Genomic DNA, 20,571 nt, shown 5'->3' with positions numbered 1-20,571 from the left:
CAACAGAAAGTGAAGACAGGCAAAATGGGGCCTGATGTCTCTCATTGGAATTACCAGTGTTTCTAGATGAAATTACAGTCTTGCAGTGACATGGAACTGAGTCCATGGAAAAAGCTGAGAGACATTTTCAATTTTTTTAAACTTGCTAAAAAAAAGAAAGTAGGTTTTTGGCTTAAATCTGACTTCTGCCAAAGAGGAGTGTTTGGAAAACATGCACTGTTTTCCAAACTAACATATCAGCACAATGCTAGATATGGCATTACTGGATGGCTAAGGGTAGCCTTTGAGGATATGAATTTCCTGTCTCTTGGGTTTTTTGTTCATTGACATACCGAGAAAAAATTATTTTGACATTTCCGACTTGCCATGTCCATGAGTTACGATGGAAAGCCCGTTTCTGTGCAGACTGAAAATCATCCATGCAGAACTGACAGAAGATGTGCTGAGGAATAAAGAAACTGCAGCTCCAAATGGTTTGCTTTAAACGGCGTACCTGGTAGTGCTTTTCCTCTCTTCTGGAGAGAATTTCAGTGGAAGTGTCCTGTTGCGTCCTTTACAGCCCGGTGATGGCAGCAACAATGAGCACTGCAAGCCCTAATGCTTGTGGAGGTAGAAGTCAGTGTTCACACACTGCATGGGCTTGACTGTGCTCTCTTCCTCTGGTCTCACGTACATGGCAGAATCTCCTGAGTGGTTCGATAATCAGTCACCTGATTGCATTTGGGGAGGTAGGACTCTGCTGTGACACAGCTTCCCTGAGGAGAAAATAGTCACCATTCCACCTACTAATATTACTGGCAAAGGACCACTCTAGAAAGGTATCCTTAATGGTAATTCCAAGGTATTCGCTGCTGGGGAGGTCAGAAACTACAGCTGATTACTTGGTAGTACAAATGTATGAAAACTTCAAGTAGATAAATATTGTCTAGGTTTTGATTTATCTATGGAATGAGTTATCATGAAGCAAAGCCTGAACTATTAATTACTGTTCAATATAATTTTTTTCTACAAATTGTTTCCAGTTCAAATATTTTTCTCTATTTTTCTTAAGTTACTGCTGGTTTTGGAAAATTAAGAGGAGGTAGACTGAAGCAATGACTCAGAGATGGCTTATAAGAACCTACTTGCTAAATATTTGGGGGAAAGAGGCTGTATGTTTCTAGGTTTATAAAGAAATGTGAGAATGAATTCATGAAATGTGGGAATAGTGTCATAGTTCTGGTTAGGATCATTTCACACAGAGTGATGATGCCGATGAGAATTATACTGGGATATATTCTGTCTTTATTTTTTAACAATCTTCTTTGGCGACATTTGGAATCCCTTGAGAAAATGCTCAAACTCACTTCCCCTTCATGCAGTTAGAAAAATCCAGACTTGGCTTCATTCTACAAAGCTGCTTTGCTTTAAGCAGCAGTTCTGCAAAACATAACTTCACATATTTCTTTTACTCTATGCTTTATTACTGAGAATATTTGCATGAAAACAGGGTCTTTGTTTCAAAGTTCCTGCTTCTTATTCATCACAGCTCGTTGAGTTGGAAGCAATTACGGTACCCTGTACAGAAGGCTCCGATCCCTTCAGAACAGAAAAATATAAGCAGGAATTGACAAACTTCTAAGAATATAAGCTCTTGTTTTCATGAAAATTTCCTCATTTCCTTAGTCATAAAAAAGGGAGAGGGAGTAAATATGTGGCACACAATGAAAAAAAGAAAAAAATGTTTCAAATGTCTTAAGGTTTGTATATGAGCACTGAAAATTTTTTATTGTTACAGTGACACCTTACATTCAACCTTGCTTGTTTTTATGCTAAAGAAGGTGTCCACAAAGGATTTTGTATGTGTGTGTGTATAGTATTTTTTATTCTTTCTACAGGTAATGCATCTTTCTCAGCTAAGACAACTCTAATATAAACCAGCTACCAGAATACCACCCAGTGTGTTGTCTAAACCAAGGCAGCACTAATAAGGCAGTGCTGTAAATGCTAGCAGCCTATCCCTGTTAGTGTTCTCGACTTCATTGCCATGGAGGGAGATGTGATAACTGGAAATTGTTCCAGAAAATTTCAGATATGGCTCTACAGCCATTGTGTCAGGCACTACTAGACAAAGTCAGCATGGAACAGAATGTGGTTAACCAGCTGCCATTGTCCTGCTTACAACAGGGTGGAAACCATGGAGGAAGCAAAAATGAAGAAGAAAATTTCTCAATCTGAAATATTAATCCCTTGCTGGTATAAAATACCATCCAAATTTTACTTTTGCATTTGATCCATATATTTGCATCAGCAGCATGGGGTCCTCCTGACTTCACAACATTATAGACAATGTTAACTAAAGACCAAAACAGAAGAAATCATTGTTGCATCTCATTGTAAATATTACTTCCTTTACTGTTTTCACAGAATCACAGAACCACAAAATAAGCTGAGTTAGAAGGGACCCACAAGGATCATCGAGTCCAACTCCCTGTACAACACCATGCCCAAGAGTCACACCACGTCTGAGAACGTTGTCCAAACACTTCTTGAACTCAGCCAGCCTTGCTGCTTTGGCAGCTTCCTTGGGGAGCCTGTCCCAGTGCCCAACCACCCTCTAGGCGAAGAACCTTTTTCTAATATCCAACCTAAACCTCCTCTGACACAACTTCAGGTCATTCCCTCGAGTCCTGTCACTGGTCACTAGAGAGAATAGATCAGTGTCTGTCCCTCATCTTCCTTTCACAAGGAAGTTGTAGACTGTGGTGAGGTGTCCCCTCAGTGTCCCTCAGGCTGAACAGACCACATGACCTCAGCCACTCCTCATACGTGCTTCCCTTCTAGGCCTTTCATCATCTTTGTTGCCTCCTTTGGATGCTGGCTAATAGTTTAGTATCTTTCTTATATTGCAATGCCCAAAACTGCCCCCAGCACATGAGGTGAGGCCACCCCACTGCAGAGCAGAGTGGGACAGTCCCCTCCTTGCCTGGCTGTGATGCTGTGACTGATGCACCCCGGGACATGCTTGGCCCTTCTGGCTGCCAGGGCACTGCTGACTCATGTTCAGGACCCCCAGGTCCCTATCCATGGCACTGACTTCCAGCATCTCATTCCCCAGTCTCTGCATACATCCAGGGTTGTCCCCTCCCAGGCACCAGAAACAGCACTCACCCTTTTTGAACTTAATATGGTTGGCGATTTCCCAGTCCTCTGATTTGTTGAGATTTCTCTGCAGGGCCTTTGAGGCAGCAGCTCCTCCCAGTTTTGTAGCATCTGTGAACTTGTTCAGTATCACTTCCAGTCCTGCGTCCAAGTCATTGATGAAGATGTTGAAGAGCACAGGGCCGAGAATGGGGCCTTGTGGAACCCCACTAGGGACAGGTCACCAGTCTAATGTCACCCCTCACTATAACCCTTTGTGCCTGACCCATGAGCCAGTTGTTCACCCCTCACATGATGTATTTGTTTATCCAGCTGTGTGCGGGATGTTTTGTCCGGAAGGATACAGTGAAAGACAGTATGGAAAGCTCTACTTTTGGAAATCCAAAAAGATTATAACAATTGGCTTCCCTCAATCAACCATGTGGGTTACCTTGACAAAAAAGGGAAATCAGGTTTAGTAAGCAGGACTTTCTCGTGACTGTCACCAATGACTGCATTTTCTTTCAGATCTTTTTCAATACCACCCAGAATAATCTTCTCCATAGCTTTATCAGGCACTGAAATGAGACTGACAGGCTTGTAGTTTCCAAGGTCCTCATTCTTACCCTTCTTGAAAACTGGGACAACATTTGCCATCTTCCAGTCAGCTGGGACCTTTCCAGATTCCTGAGACTGCTTAGAAATCATTGAGAGGTTTTGTGATGGCAATCAGCAAGCTCTTTGAGAATTCTTGGGTGTACCCCATCAAGCCCCATAAATTTGTAGGGATCCAGCTGGAGAAGCAGATCCCCCACAATTTCAGTGTTGACAGGAGTTGATCATTTTCACAGTCATGGTCCTTCAGCTCAGGGCACTGAGACCCCCTTGGTCCATCATCTGTGTTGAAGATAGAGGCAAAGAATGTGTTAAACACCTACCTTTGTCTATGTCCCTGTTTGTGAGGTGACAATCCTCATCCTCTAATGGGACAATGTTATTTCTACTGCCTCCTGCCTTTTATGTATTTGAAAAAACTCTTTATTTTCTCCCACATTTCTGGAAGCTTCAACTCCAGTTGAACTTTGGCCACATGAATTTTCTCCCTATAGGGGCAAGCAGAATCTCTGTATTTTTCCCATGTCAATTAACCTTTCTTTCACTGGGCATACAACTTCCTTTTTAACCTTATTTCCAAGAGAAGAATCCAGTTCAGCCAAGCTGGCCTTTTGCTTTGCCTGCTTGACTTCTGACATTTGGGAATTGCCTGCTCATGTGCACCTTAGGAGGTGATGTTTAACAAGTAACCAGCACTGATTGACCCCAGCACCTGCAAAAATATTTTCCCAGGGAACTTTACTTACTAATTCCCTGAGCAGGCTGAAGTGCTCTCTCCTCATGTCCAGAGTTGAGGTTTGGCTGGCACCCTTCCTCCTGTCAACAGAGATTTTAAACTTGATCGTTTTGTGGTTGCTGTGGCCATGATAGCCACCAATCTCCAGTCATGAGATCCACACTGTTGACAAGAAGCAGATCAAGGAGGGCATCTTTCTGAGTTGTCTCCCTTAGGACCTTTTTCACAAAGTTGTCATCCAAGTTATTTAGGAATCTTCTGACCTGGGTTGTACAAGCTGCGTGATGCTCCCACTTGATTTCTCGCAAGTTGAAATCCCCCGTAAGGACAAGAGCAGTTGACTTGGAAGTGTCCCTTAGCTCCTCATAGAATAATTTGTTGGCATCATTTACCTGGCTAGGAAGACTACTATAGACTCCCACAATGACATCCACATTACCCAGAGGCTCTCAACTGCACCATTGCCAACTGCAACATTGCCAACTGCAAGCTCCACACATTCTAACCCTTCTATTACATACAGTGCCACCAGGTCCTTAACCTAATTGATCTTGTTTCACAGGTGAAATTTGTTCAAAGCACTTATTTTTTTGCCACTGCAGTTTTACTATAAGGTGGCCATGCTCTTTAAGTAAGAACACCATGCACATTTTGAGGTTACATGTGTATGGTCCCAGAATGGTTGTTAGAAAAATGCCCTTTCATAAATTGTGATGTGGTAGCTTTTGACTTGGTAACATTTAGGCACTGATTCAATGTCCTCCATAAATTTATCCTCAAAACACCAAATTAGTGTTGTTAGTATCAGCTTTAAGCAGCAGAACAGTATAAATAGTATCTGCCCTCACATGACTGTTCCCTGCTACCCAAATGCAGCTTATTACTGGAGAACACACTCCTTGCACCAGTGTCTCTGTTCCTTCTAAACTGCTCAGTAATTTTTACTCAGTATAACCCCATCCTGAACAATAACAAGAAAAGAAAGATAATTAATGTTAAAAAGCAAACACAAACAACCAAATTGCTTAAATAATTGCCATGACAACTAGGAACTTATAAATAGAAGTGGGCTGGCAACCTCCATGACCTTAAAGGACACCTAGTTCCAAACCCTCTCGCATGGTCAAGGACACCTTCCACTAGACCAGGTTGCTCAAAGCTCCATGTAACCTGGCCTTGAACATTTCCATGAATGGGATATCCAAAACTTCTCTGGGCAACGTTTTCCAGTGTCTCACCACCCTTACACTGAAGAATTTCTTCCTAAAATCTGATCTAAACTTGCCCTCTTTCAGTTTAATGGCATTCCCCTTTGTCTGTTGCTACACGCCCTGGTAAAAGGTCCCTCTCCTGCACTCTAATAGCCCTGCTTTAGGTACTGGAAGGCTGCTCTAAGGTAACCTCAGAACCCTCCTTTCTCCAGGCTGAACAGCCCCAGCTGTCTCAGACTGTCGTCATAGGAGAGCAGCTCTAGCTCTCTGATCATCTTTGTGTGGGACAATGTCAAATGCTTTGCACAAGTGCAGGTAGATGACATCAGTAATTTACATGAAGTAAAATTGGCTCAGACCTAAGAGGAACTTTTGGGTTGGCTTGTAGGGTTGTTCTGGATGGCTGGGTTGCTTTGTTTGTTGGTCTCCTACTTTCCATGTGCTCTGCCTGGCTGGGTCACCTCAGGAGTGAGGAAAAGATCCCTAAATAAGGATGGTCCCTGCCAGATGTAGAGCAGTGGGGACACTGCCACAAGTTAGGTAGAGAATTTTGGGGCATTATATGTAGAACTGCCCAGCACAGGGAGCCAGAGACAGTCATCATTGTGTCCTGCAAACCTCCCACCTTGGGAGTGCAGGCCTGGAGAGGACCTCCTCATAGCTCCCACCTCCTGTAAGTACCTCGTACATTTTAGTTAAGGGTGGTCTGCAAAAAAGTTGTTACATATTTCCCACTCACTCTAGGCCTCTCCCAACACTTTGTGTCAATCTGGAAAGGTGCAGAAAGATATAGAAGTCTACAACAGTTTTCAACAACAGGGATTTAGCTGTAGTTCTGATTTCTAAATGGCTGTGCCCTTCCACAGGCAGTGCAACAAGGAGACACTAAGATGACAGCACTCAGGAATTACACAAAGTGTGAGCCAAGGATTGCCCCTCTGTGTCCCTCTGTAGATCTGCCAGAATCGCAGCATTTATCTGTACCCAGACTCTGTAAGTCATTTGCTGTTAGAAGCGGGTTTAGTTAGACCTCAGAGTGCTAGGGAGTTTCCTTAATCCCAGAACAAAAGCCACAATCAGTCTTAGTATAGTGAGGCTTTAGATAGAGCCAGGTATCACTGTGACCATTCTGCCCAGGCATCCCTCTGATACATCCCCTCACTCTGAGCTGGGATATGGAAAGAAATGGAGATGGAGCACAAGTCAGCACAAATGCTTATTATATTTCACTCCTTTTAAGTAGTGGCATTTCTCTGTCCTCAGCCATTTAATGACCACTCATTATATATATATAAAATATACATACATATACATATACATATGCATATACATATACATACATATATATATATAAGTATATAAAGCAATGCAGAAGTGGCTTTAACAAATATTATCCTAGTGCTTTATCTTTTGGATGCTTAAGAGTCTCTGAGGTACTTCTGTGGCTCATCCACTGCTTCTAAAACCTGAGGGATTCACCTGGACCAGCATGTTCTCTATGTAAATATGATTTCTCTCTTTCCGAGAGGGAAAGACCATTAAAAGAAAAACCAAAAAAAACCCCAAACCAACCAGCCCATTGTATAGTGCTTCAAGGCTCTGGAATAGAAAAAAAATGCTTAATGTGAAGGCTGGCATGAATATTTTCTATTTATGACCACTAGCACATAGAGAATAATGCTGCCTTAGCAAAGTCCTCACTCTGTTTAACATATACTAAACTTTGCAGTGTTAAGCTACATATATATTCTCACATTTCTGATTGAACTTTGGATAATGGTTCTTATAAAAGAATGTAAAACTGGAGGTCTTTGTACTTCCCACAGCTATTTTTCAATCCAGAGTTGTACTTTGTTTTCTGAAATTGATATCCTCATTCAAACAAATATGTGATAAAAAATGTGTTCATGTGTGAAAAAGCCATATGCAGTGCTGCAATTCTGGCCAACTCGTTATACAGATACTACATGCTCGAGAAATGATGAGTCAGTAGGGGAGTTTTACTTACCCCGTAACATGCTCAACTTCATAAGCAACACCTTGTCTTCACTTCTCTTAGTGCTGACAGGGACTGGGGAGGTAGAGATGTGTATGAACATTGGCAGGGTACCTTAGAAAGGTGTTCTGCTGTTTCTACTGTGGGTTTTATTGGTTTGGTTATAAAAGGGATACATAAAGAGATATATACTCTCTCTACAAGATCAAGCGCAGCCATGGTGCTTCTCAGGCTCTGAAGGGAAGGAAGAGGCCATTTTGGCCTTTGCCTCCAAATTTGCATGACTCCCTGCTCTATAATACCCTACTGCGTTGTGTTCAGCATGGACAAAAAGTTACCTGTTGGCATTTTACTGACTTTCTGTCTCGTGCATTCATTTTGGTAACTAGTCAGAGGAAACAGAGAAAGAACATCGGCTGAAACTTGTTTGTCATACATAAGCTAAAGTTTTTCACCTTGCTTTTCTCTATCATTTGCATTTGCACATCTGGATTTGTGAAAGAGGTGGTCCTTAGCCCATCCCTTGCTACAGGAGTCAGAGAATGAACTGAAATACAGTCAGTCTGTCCATAGATGCAGTATCCTGAGAAAGCAGACAGCAGGTGTGCAGGAAGAAGGAAAGGAAGAGGGAAGGGAGGAACGGAGTGAGGGAGGCAGGAAGAGAGGAAGAGAGAGAGAGAGAAGGAGGGAGGGAAGGAAGGAGGGAAGGGAGGTGGGGAGCTGGGGGGAGGGGAGAGGGAAAGGGAAGGGAAAGGGAAAGGGAAAGGGAAAGGGAAAGGGAAAGGGAAAGGGAAAGGGAAAGGGAAAGGGAAAGGGAAAGGGAAAGGGAAAGGGAAAGGGAAAGGGAAAGGGAAAGGGAAAGGGAAAGGGAAAGGGAAAGGGAAAGGGAAAGGGAAAGGGAAAGGGAAAGGGAAAGGGAAAGGGAAAGGGAAGGGAAGGGAAGGTGCGGGAAGGTGCGGGAAGGGAAGGGAAGGTGCGGGAAGGTGCGGGAAGGGAAGGGAAGGTGCGGGAAGGGAAGGGAAGGTGCGGGAAGGTGCGGGAAGGTGCGGGAAGGGAAGGGAAGGGAAGGGAAGGGAAGGGAAGGGAAGGGAAGGGAAGGGAAGGGAAGGGAAGGGAAGGGAAGGGAAGGGAAGGGAAGGGAAGGGAAGGGAAGGGAAGGGAAGGGAAGGGAAGGGAAGGGAAGGGAAGGGAAGGGAAGGGAAGGGAAGGGAAGGGAAGGGAAGGGAAGGGAAGGGAAGGGAAGGGAAGGGAAGGGAAGGGAAGGGAAGGGAAGGGAAGGGAAGGGAAGGGAAGGGAAGGGAAGGGAAGGTGCGGGAAGGGAAGGGAAGGTGCGGGAAGGGAAGGTGCGGGAAGGGAAGGGAAGGGAAGGGAAGGGAAGGGAAGGGAAGGGAAGGGAAGGGAAGGGAAGGGAAGGGAAGGGAAGGGAAGGGAAGGGAAGGGAAGGGAAGGTGCGGGAAGGGAAGGGAAGGTGCGGGAAGGGAAGGTGCGGGAAGGGAAGGGAAGGTGCGGGAAGGGAAGGTGCGGGAAGGGAAGGGAAGGTGCGGGAAGGGAAGGTGCGGGAAGGTGCGGGAAGGTGCGGGAAGGTGCGGGAAGGGAAGGTGCGGGAAGGTGCGGGAAGGGAAGGTGCGGGAAGGGAAGGGAAGGTGCGGGAAGGTGCGGGAAGGGAAGGGAAGGTGCGGGAAGGGAAGGTGCGGGAAGGGAAGGGAAGGGAAGGGAAGGGAAGGGAAGGGAAGGTGCGGGAAGGGAAGGTGCGGGAAGGGAAGGTGCGGGAAGGGAAGGGAAGGGAAGGTGCGGGAAGGGAAGGTGCGGGAAGGGAAGGTGCGGGAAGGGAAGGGAAGGGAAGGGAAGGGAAGGGAAGGGAAGGGAAGGGAAGGGAAGGTGCGGGAAGGGAAGGTGCGGGAAGGGAAGGTGCGGGAAGGGAAGGGAAGGGAAGGGAAGGGAAGGGAAGGGAAGGGAAGGGAAGGGAAGGGAAGGGAAGGGAAGGGAAGGGAAGGGAAGGGAAGGGAAGGGAAGGGAAGGGAAGGGAAGGGAAGGGAAGGGAAGGGAAGGGAAGGGAAGGGAAGGGAAGGGAAGGGAAGGGAAGGGAAGGGAAGGGAAGGGAAGGGAAGGGAAGGGAAGGGAAGGGAAGGGAAGGGAAGGGAAGGGAAGGGAAGGGAAGGGAAGGGAAGGTGCGGGAAGGGAAGGGAAGGGAAGGGAGGGGAGGGGAGGGGAGGGGAGGGGAGGGGAGGGGGGGGGAGGGGAGGGGAAGGGAAGGGAAGGGAAGGTGCGGGAAGGGAAGGTGCGGGAAGGGAAGGGAAGGGAAGGGAAGGGAAGGGAAGGGAAGGGAAGGGAAGGGAAGGGAAGGGAAGGGAAGGGAAGGGAAGGGAAGGGAAGGGAAGGGAAGGGAAGGGAAGGGAAGGGAAGGGAAGGGAAGGGAAGGGAAGGGAAGGGAAGGGAAGGGAAGGGAAGGGAAGGGAAGGGAAGGGAAGGGAAGGGAAGGGAAGGGAAGGGAAGGGAAGGGAAGGGAAGGGAAGGGAAGGGAAGGGAAGGGAAGGGAAGGGAAGGGAAGGTGCGGGAAGGGAAGGGAAGGGAAGGTGCGGGAAGGGAAGGTGCGGGAAGGGAAGGGAAGGGAAGGGAAGGGAAGGGAAGGGAAGGGAAGGGAAGGGAAGGGAAGGGAAGGGAAGGGAAGGGAAGGGAAGGGAAGGGAAGGGAAGGGAAGGGAAGGGAAGGGAAGGGAAGGGAAGGGAAGGGAAGGGAAGGGAAGGGAAGGGAAGGGAAGGGAAGGGAAGGGAAGGGAAGGGAAGGGAAGGGAAGGGAAGGGAAGGGAAGGGAAGGGAAGGGAAGGGAAGGGAGCAATGGTGAATAATTTAGCAAGCAAAAATTTTCAATCCAAGGTTGTGATTCAAAGGGTCAGTGCTCTGTGTCTGCTTCAGGATTTCTCAGTGAAGCTGTGTTGCCTCTGTATGGGCACTGGTGCAGTGGTCACTGAAGTAGTGTTCACTTCTGGGGTCCACCACACCCTTATGGTGGACCCTTATACTGGTGGCCAACAAGGAGAGGTTCAGGGAAGGGTGACAAGAGGGGAAACTATATTTTTCAATGACATGCTTAAGTACATCAATCTATTTAGTTTAACAGAGACAAGGTTAAGGGGAGAGTTGGATATAATTTATAAATTTCCTGTCTTCCTGTAGAAATAGAATAGAAGAGTAGAAATTTGATAATATATGGCATTTCGGTCAAGTGGAAAAAAGGGTGACAGGAACCAGTGAAATTTGAAACTAGACACATTTTAGCATGGAAAGTAATTAATTATTAGAACAATTTACCAAGGACTGTAATGGATTCTCCATCAGTATGCATTTTGAAGTTGGAAGTTTTGATGTTGGATTTTCTCAGAGAAATTTTTTCCTCTTGTTCCTATAGGAGTTACCTTTAAAAAATGGTCCCCTGTGTAATACAGGGAAAACATATATCATCCCAAATAATCTTTTAAGCTTTGGGATCTATAAACTTGCACCAAGTAGCTAATGCACAGCTGCCTATGTCCTATATTCTCCTACCATAACTAGTATGATTCAAACATTTTCCCCTTTGTTCACATTTACTTGGGAAATTGTGAAGGACTATAACAAACTTTTTCTCTTTGGAGGAGATATTTTGTCTGGCATATGGATTCAAAGTTTTTAAGCCTGAGGAACCACTAATCATTTGACCTGAGCACCTCCAGCACAGGGCACCATATTTCACCCCAGCATTCCTCCAGTACTTGGGGAGCTGATGTCTACTTGGTGACACAGAACTGGGGTGAGTGACTGATACCCCTGAAAGCTGTGCTGCCATTCAGCAGGACTTTGGCTGGAAGTTTTGGCAGAGAGACGCCTTATAAATTCAACAAGGGCAAGTGCAGGGTCCTGCACTTGGGGAGGAATAATTCCAAGCACCAGTTCAGGCTGGGGGCTGACCTCCTAGAGGGCAGACTTGTAGAGAAGAACCTAGGAGTCTTGGGGGATATCAAATTGTCCATGAGCCAGCAGTGCCTTCCAGCCAGAAGGGCCAATGGAATCCTGGGCTGCAGTGTGGATGGGTGTGGCTGGCCAGCAGGTTGAGGGAGATGATCTTCCCCCTCTACTGAGCCCTAGCGAGGCCACATCTGGAGTGTTGTGCCCAGTTCAGAGCTCCCCAGTACAAGAGAGACAAGGAGCTACTGGACAGGATCCAGTGAGGGCCACAAAGATGATGAGGGTCATCTCTCTTACAAGGAGAGACGTGGGAGCTGGACCTGTTCAGTCTAGAGAAGACTGAGAGGGAATCTCTTTAATATATATAAATATCCCAAAGGTGGTTGTCAAGAAGATGGTGCCAGACTCTTTTCAGTGTTGCCCAGTGGCAGAATGAGAAGCAATGGCCATAAACAAAAACACAAGTTTCAGTGTGAGGAGGGACTTCTTTACTCTGAGGGTGGCAGAACACTGGAACAGGCTGCCCAGGGTGGTCATTGAGTTTCCATCTCCAGAGACATTGACTCACCCAGACACATTCCAGTGTTACCTGCCCTAGGTGACCCTGCCTTGGCAGGGGGCTTAGACTAGATCATCTCCACAGGTCCCTTCCAACCCTGTGATTCTGTGTTTCTGTAACTGACAGCAGATATTTCCAAAAGGCAGGTGGGTTATGGTTCACCATGACAGTACAGGGAGAAATGGGATGCCCCACTCCTTGTCCCGCTCAGTGGAATACGAGCTTCTGATTTTTCCAGGCTCTTTTGTAAATTAACCCCAGATCAAATTTAAAGAATGAGATTATGCTGCTGCTGAAGCTAGAAGGAACCTTGTCTTGGATTTAAGTGAATTGCACTGGACAAACCAAAATTATGCTGCATTTGCCACACTGAAAAGGCCCAAAATTATCAATTAATGGGTCTTTGTGGATTTTTTTATGCAGAACTAAATATAAAGCAAGGCAACATTGGAGCTCTATGAACAGGACCTCTCTATTCCTGATCACTTTTCATTGAGGTATGAAATCAAAAGGAAAAAAGTTACTTTCAAATAAGCAGAGATTTTTTTCATTTCAATACATGTCCAGGATCTTCCTAACCACTGCATCAAACCATACTGTCTAAATACAGCTGAGTGTCTGTGTCTGAGCAGTGCTCAATGCAAATGTTACTTGACCTAGAAAATTGCTGCTCACAAGGAAAGGAGAACCCTTTCGACATTTTGATGGTAAGTCATGGAGACCAACTATACAGAGAACTGTAAATAAACATTACTTCAAAGTGTAGCTCTGGGCAGTTCTGTACAGTTCATCTGAAGCCATTACAACATTTGTAGCTATAAAAAAGAGCCAAGATAGATGAGGGAGTGTCATTTATTACAGCTGGAAAAAATGAATATAACAGTTTTTCTCATCAAAGAGTTTAGTTACTTTTTCCTGCAAACTTTGTGTCTTTGAACTGCCACAGATTCAATGCTGCCACTCTTTCTCAACAGACAGTATTGTTAGTAGAACTGATTTTACATACAGCACTAACTACTTGAGAAATAAAACAAAAGCAATGATAGACACATGCAATTTAAAGCATAGGTGAAAAAATCAACTATTTTATATTCTCACTATATTTTTTTTAAACAAAATTAGATAATGAATTTGTTTATAAAAAATAAAGCTCTTTCCTTCTGTAGCAGATCTGGGTAGAAATAGCAGTTAAAGGATCCACAGGTTGAACTATTCATGTCAATTACTTCACAGAATAAAGTTACTTACCTCACAGAATATATCCTTTTATGAATTTTATCCATGATCAGGTTGAATCTATTCACTATAATCATGCAATGCCTCTTTGTGAAGAAGGATCAACTCATAACCACTCTTTTTAACTTCATATCAAAATATAATGAAGACACTTTAAAAAACAAAAACAAAAACCAACCTTTCATTTTAACCAAACAAAAAGTAAGGGAAGAAGAGCTGGACAATGAGTATCACATTAGTTTTCTGCAAAAGTTAGGTGGTACCAACACCATCAGGAAAAGCAAAACTATTCCCTTCTCCCGCTTTCCTTCTGAAGCCCAAAACAATCACTCATTTACTAAATGACTATAATGTACAGCTACACCTGGACTAGCATGTTAAACACCTGAATGAGACTCAGCTTGCACAGGGTAGGAGTGATTCAGATATGAGTGATCTGACTGTTGCTGATGTGCATTAACAGCAGGGATTAGTCAGTCAGCTCCCTGCGAGTGTTCAGGTGGCAAAATGAGCGATAAGTGGCGATGCATTGTAAGGCATTAGAGATTTTTTGGAGGATGAGGGAGAAGGAGGGAAAATTGCTGCTATCTGTAGTGCAATTTAACAGGTAATAGCAACTTAGAAGAATTAAAAAAAAAAAAAGCACTCAAGAACCTCATCTACTTGCAATATTGTGTTGATTATGTGATTAGAAAGTGAGCCCAGATCAAGGTAGCAATAGGGCAGTTCCTCATTTAACCTGACACTCTGCATAATTTTGGTCAGGATATCCACAATGACCTGACATTTTTTTTTTTTTAGTTTCTCTTGCTGAATTTTTTTTAATAGCAGTCACTAAACATTTGGTCAGAAATTTTGCTAATAGCAAAGAACAGCCATCCCTTTGAGAAGGGTGCTCAATGCAATGAGCATGGTCTGGACATTCAAGATAAACTCACTTAGAACCCTGCAGTTAGTGGAAAAAACGCATCAATGCAGGCCAATGCTAGCTTGGGCTCTGGCACTGGCAACATTTAAATGTTTCACACTTAACTTTTTAAAACAGCTCTACATATGGGAATTTTTCAATCTTTAAGTGACCTTCAAACACTAATTTATGACAAGTTTCTAATGTGTAGTTTCACTGTTGCTAGACAAACCTACACTTCAGGTTTATTGATACTGTGTGAGAAGTGTACTGGTCATAAGGGATTTGCCTATTCTGAGACCTTCGCCCCCACTATCATACCTGTTTTGGGAACTGGATTGCTGCTAGCAAATGTGGGTAAAAATCATTCATTGTACAGTGAGATTTCTCAAGGGAATCATATGCTGGGCTGCTTTACTCAGGTTGTGAAAAAGCATTTTGAAGTTACTCAGCAATAAGACATAAAAATCACCACATTTAGTTTGCACTCTGAGTCTACACACAGGGCCAGAGCTAAGGGCGTCTCTACCAGGAGATCCCAGAGGCATTGGGATGGCTGAAGCTACCTGCTCTTAGCAGGAGTTTCTAAGAGGCCACAGTAGGATAATTGTCTCCTTCTCATGAGGTTTTTGACATGATGGACATCTTTTTGAGATTTCTCAATAAATGACATCCTGCCTAAAATATCAGCATGCACTCTTCAGAGGTCTTCCTCTGAAGGAGGAAGATTTTAATGAGGAGGCATCACCAAGTCAGGCCACTTTCTCCTGGAGTTTTGTATAATTTCTGCCAGCCTCAGCCAGAGATGTGTGTAATGAACCTGGAGGTGAAGAGCTGCATGGCCTGGTCTTCTCCTGCAGCTTCCCAGCTGACCAGGGCAGAGAGGCACGGATGCACCTCCTTGGAGGGGACAAGGGAAGGAGGTCACACTCCACCACCCACTGAGGAGCGCCCAGGCTGCAGCCACTCCTGCTCCCAAGCCCAGTGATGCTGTCATTCCCCATTCCAAGGCTGGTGAACTGTTAACACAGCATTTTCCAATCCAGAGATCAGGCTCTTGGGAGACCAGCCAAATGCACAAAGGTACTGGGCAGCAGCACAGAAGATGCAGGGGACAAGAAGAAACCTCTCATGCAGTTCCCTCTTTGCAGGAGCAGAGGCAAGGCTGGGGGTGAAGCAGTGGGTGGGAAGTGCTTGGCCACTGCATGCTTTGCCCTTCTGGTCCCCTTGTCCCATGCTCCAGCTTTTTTTAACTTTTCAGTACGCTTCCAAATACTTGTTTTGTGAATAACAGCAGATGCACAGTTATATGCAGAGGCGATTATTTTAAAAACCTAAACTGAGCACTGAAAACTTAAAAAGCTTTAATTTACTCATTTGTTTTAGATAACAATTTTCAAAGAAATTATCTCCTTGAAAGAGATGGCCTCTTTGTGACAATAATTCTGTCAGGTAGGAGGGCACGTTTACAACTCAGACACCAGCTGAAGCATTTCTTGTACTGCTCAAACCAAAACACAATCACAGCTTTCAAAAAGGAAGAAGCTACTTTCTCTTCTAATCCATTATTCTTTGTAACGTATTTTCATCTAGTTTCTTAGTATCCCAAAACACTCAAAATATCTGCTTAGGAAGACATATAAAAAAAACCAAAAAACCCCCAAGTCATCAGGTCACATGGGAGATGGGGCTTTCAGATGACAGGTTTAGCCTCTACCTGTAACTAATCAGCTGTCTCCCCACTGATGAGATAAGGCTAACAAGCAGCTTACTTAATGGAGGGAGCCTGCTCTGGCTGAAGAGACTGGGTCATGTTAAGGATAAGGTTCTGTTATGTAAAACTGGGTGATTTGCTAGTTATCTTGGTGATGGTAGAGAGCTGGAAGGAGTCAGGTGGTAAGATCTGGCTTACCTATTTTACCTGCCTTTATGTTACACTTGTGATTGGTTTAGTCCCTTTGGGAAGAGTCTCAGAAAGCCCTGCCTGTACTCAGTTCAGCTAGCTGGTCTGCCAGCCTGCTCAAGGGAAACAGAGGGCTGAGGAGATGCTTGCTGAGTGGAAAATGTTCAGCTGATACAAAGGTTACTACAGTAATCTTTGTTGACCTATGTGAAAGATTTGATTGTTGTATGTGTCCATTGGCTTTTAACAGCAATTATGTGATTTCATAGGCTATTTAATCTTTATTTCTGTCCTTGAACTGTGTTGCAACTCTAAATGCTAATGGGGAATGTGGAGAGTTTACCATCATGCAGTGCAGAGCTCTGTATAGGATGGGCAATGCCTAAAACTAGGCAGTGTGTTAACCTGCTCTGTGGGAGTTCTAATTCACTAGTGAAAGCATCTGTACCATCAGGGACTTCAAATCTTGCTAGAGCTTCCCTTAAAGCCTTGCAGTACCAGGTGCTGCACACAAATTGGTTTGGTAGCTCCCTCCAACCAAGTTCTTGCCATCTGTCATTGCACTGCTCAAATGGGTCTCTTAATCTGGCAGTATGAATGCTCAAATCTATAGAGAGGCTTATGCAGACACACTCCCCTCTTTGTAGTCCAGGCAAAGATCCAAAAAAATAGAGATCTGGCTACCAGGGTGTAAATCAGGCAGAACTTAAAAGGCACAAAACTGCTTTGGCATTTTTTACTTTTATTTGCCATCAAAACTCTTGTGCAGTGTGTATGGGTTTAGTACTGTGTTTTTCTTTCAGTTAAAGGCTAAAAAATGCCTGGAGGCCAGCTCTGTTCCCTGTCAATGAGTGCCTGCACTACACTAGATGGCACTGCTTAATACTCACGTTTTTCACTTGTCTCTGCTATGCTGGTTCCCTGGATCTGGAGCATCCTGTAGCTGCAACTTCATCAGACTTTAATCAGTCCTCTGTGGTCACTGGCAATGGGATCAGTTGCACAGAGGCATTGGCAGCACTCAAGTAACAAGGCAGTAGTAATGGTCATCAGAAACACATTCAAAGTTCGTCTCTTTAGCCTAATAAATGGGTAAAGCAGAGTTTTTTTAGAGATTACACACAAATTAAGACTAAGTTCTGATGTTATCTTTGACTCTTACTAACATGCCTCATCATATTTTCTCTCTTGACAGGAATAAAAAGCAGTGGTAGAATTGCTGCAGGCATCTTACAAAGCCAGAAATCTGAGTGGTAATACAACTGTTACATACTGATCACTAAATATGAGAAGAGAACAAGCTACAGAGAAACAAATCTCTGGTCTCATCACAAGTCCATGGATTTGGAAATAAACAGCTCTGTTTCTGCTTTCAAAATAGTATTCAGCTAATTCAGAAGCATGACTCTTGCAAGGAGAGGTTGATCAAAATTTAGGAGTGCTGTTGAACAACCCTACATTTGCCCTTCACTCACTAATAAATTGCTGAATACATCATAAAGTCCCACCAGTATTTTGCATATTTTTGCATATTTTTGAAAAAGTCAAATAAGTGTTTGCTTACAAAAATCAAATATTAAATGTCATGTATAGTGTACAGCTTTTGCATAATTTCAAAATGTGTTGTAACAGCAATGACTAGTTGAAGAACTCATCTCCTCTAGCAGCAAGTAGAGAGCTAAGTGCCTTAAACCTATGTTAGATACTTTGAAATCAGCTGGACCTAGAACATTAAAAATTGACTAAAGGTGTGTTAGAATACAACAGTTAGTTTTGAAGTTGAGTAAACTTCTAAAAAAGGGCAAATGGGATAGGATGGGAAAAGCAGAGGATTGTAGTCACTGTAGATTGGCCACCCTGATGCCAGTTCCTAGAAAGAATGCACATAAAAAGGCTGGCTAAGCAGTGGTGGGAACTGCAAAGAAATAAATAACAGCCAGTGGATGTGCCAGGCCACTTTCCTTTCTCTGCCACTGAAATGGGCCTTTTAGCTGGAGCGAAGTATCAGAGACATCCTGGTTTTTTAATGGTGTTTCAGTTAGTTTTTGACTTAGACTATAGAAGTGGAAATTAAACTTGAAGGTGACTCCAAGTGGGAGGGCCTGCAAGCATTCACGAGGATTATTTAGAATTTGAATATCTGGGAAAATGAATTAAAAATACTGGGAGAGATTCAATAAAGACAAATAAGATGCAATGCACTTGTTAGTTGATTATTCCTCCCCAATGAGGATGAAAAATAACTGGTTAGGTAGCATTTTCTCAGAAAAGGGTCTTGGGATATACTAGTCATAAATCATAGCTGTGCTGTTTCCAGCACTCCCCCTGAATCTCATAGGAGTGGGAGATACAGACAGAAATATAGATTGCAAAACACATGGAAAGTTCCTTTTTCCACCCATCATTGAGCAAGCCTCAGCTGGAGCACTGTGACTGATTCTGGATGTTATACTTTAAGAGCAATGTGGCACACTTGGAGAACATCCAGAGGAGAATAACATGTTCTCCTTAGTAAAGAACATAACCTACAAATAAAAGATTTCTAAAAAACTTGCCCAGATCAAGGATGAAAATTCCTTTTCCCTCTTTCCCAGATTTATCACAGTTTTCAAGAATGTAGAGACTGTTTCAGAGAGGAAGAGGCTCTCTCCAAATATGGTGGATAAGATCAATGGCTTTAATTGGTGCAAGAAATATTGGGGTTTGACATGAGAAAAATCTCACAGGTGAACTTATTCCTGGCTTGAAACAGTGAGAGGGACTAAAGTAGTCCCTTTCTGCCCTGTTTTTCTGTTACAATATTTCATAATAATTAATACTAACAATTTTGTTTAAAGGATACAGCTGTGCCACTCCAGATCCTGGATTTGGTAAGCTGACAAGGCTGATGCTGTATTTTTAGACCCTAACCTTGAATTTTATTGGTGTCCAAATAGTGTTCTCTTTTATTTTCCTCTCTAAAGCCATGCTGGATTGCTCATTTGAAATAAAAACATGGATGTGACTGTGCTTTCAAGACATCCTCACTGAAATGCTATACATACTTCTTTTTTTCACAGTCATAACCCAGATTACAAAATAAGATGAAAGCAAGAAAACAATACTTCAAATAAGATGATTTATAAGTTGGAATTGTTCCCAGTGATTCAGTAAGTAGTAGGTGTAGACTAAGCCTTTTAGCATGGCTACAAACTGAGCCCTATACCAAGTTTGTGATCAAAACCCAAGTAAAGCTTTCTGAAATTCTCCATCCAGGCTTAAGAATTGGAGTCCCCTCTTGGACAATCAGGTGCAGGAGAAATTGCTGAGGAGGGAAAGGACAGTTTGAAACCACGTGGCTTATCTCAAGAAGAATTGAAAGCAGACAAAAATGTCATGTTTCTTAATCACAGCATGGCAAAGGAGATAAAACAAGGAGATATCTTGAGTTAAGATATCTAAGTTAAGTTAAGTCAGGAAAAGTTTTCATCCTTTTATTTTCAGCAAACTAAAAGACTTTCTTCTCTGATTAAGACAGTCTTCTCTGATTAAGGTGTTGATTTTTTTGAAACATTAGGTCTCAGTGATGCAATTAAACTAAGGAAAAATTGGACATTAATATGTCCATGTGTCTGAAAGGTTTGCAAGCAAAAGCTTTAGTAAGGGGTATCAGTGAATACATTAGGAATCTTGTGTTAGGAAATGGACTCATGTTCTGTTTGCAAATGTTACTTCAGTCACAGTTTAAGTGTTATGGAATTTATGCACAGTTTCAAATACAGCATTGGAAAGAGTATTTTTCTTGTTTTTCTGTAGGGTACGTAACAGAAGCCTGCTAAACCTTAACTTGAAGATCAGGTACAAATAAATTTTAGCTCTATGTACAAGAAGTTTTATAGGTAGATTATAAAATGTATGCTTCAACTTGAATTAAGTACCATTTTACACAATAAATTGAGACTTAGATAACTGAGTTCTATTTGAAGATAGTAGGAATGTACACAAGAAATGCAAACTCTCAAAGGAAATCATGTTTCCCTAAAAAGGTAACAATAATAAGGAAATATTTTTCCCTTCATGCCACTGTCCTTCATTTCTGTACAAAAAGGTGATTGCAGTGTGTGTAAAAAGGAGGATGGATGGGTGTTTCAGATGGGTCCTTTCCTCTGCTTACCTTGTCCCTTGCTCTTTGGTCTCTTGGTTTCCTGTCCATAAGTGCCCCAACTTGGTGTTCATCACATCAGGGAAGCTGATGCTGGCCACAGCAGTTGCCAAAGAGCCCTTGAGCCTATAACCTCCCTATTCCTCTCAATCCTGTTAGATGTTTACCTACTTAAATACATCTTCAAAATCTCCCTCTAAATGACT

General features: G+C 43.4%; 1 long non-coding RNA gene across 1 annotated transcript; it reads left to right on the top strand.

Moving 5' to 3' along the window:
- Positions 1 to 16,134: 16,134 nt before the first annotated feature.
- On the top strand, positions 16,135 to 18,170 carry LOC148185078 (uncharacterized). The gene is made up of 3 exons (XR_015774140.1): positions 16,135 to 16,217; positions 17,028 to 17,316; positions 17,420 to 18,170. It is a non-coding gene; the product is annotated as an uncharacterized LOC148185078 (long non-coding RNA).
- Positions 18,171 to 20,571: the final 2,401 nt, after the last annotated feature.

The sequence above is a fragment of the Pseudopodoces humilis genome, chromosome 1 (genome assembly GCF_049639895.1).
Source record: "Pseudopodoces humilis isolate 2021_Gansu_Grassland_sample_001 chromosome 1, ASM4963989v1, whole genome shotgun sequence".
NCBI classification, from domain to species: domain Eukaryota; kingdom Metazoa; phylum Chordata; class Aves; order Passeriformes; family Paridae; genus Pseudopodoces; species Pseudopodoces humilis.
Note: the sequence above shows the minus strand (reverse complement) of the source record. Positions and strands in the feature narration are given on the sequence as shown.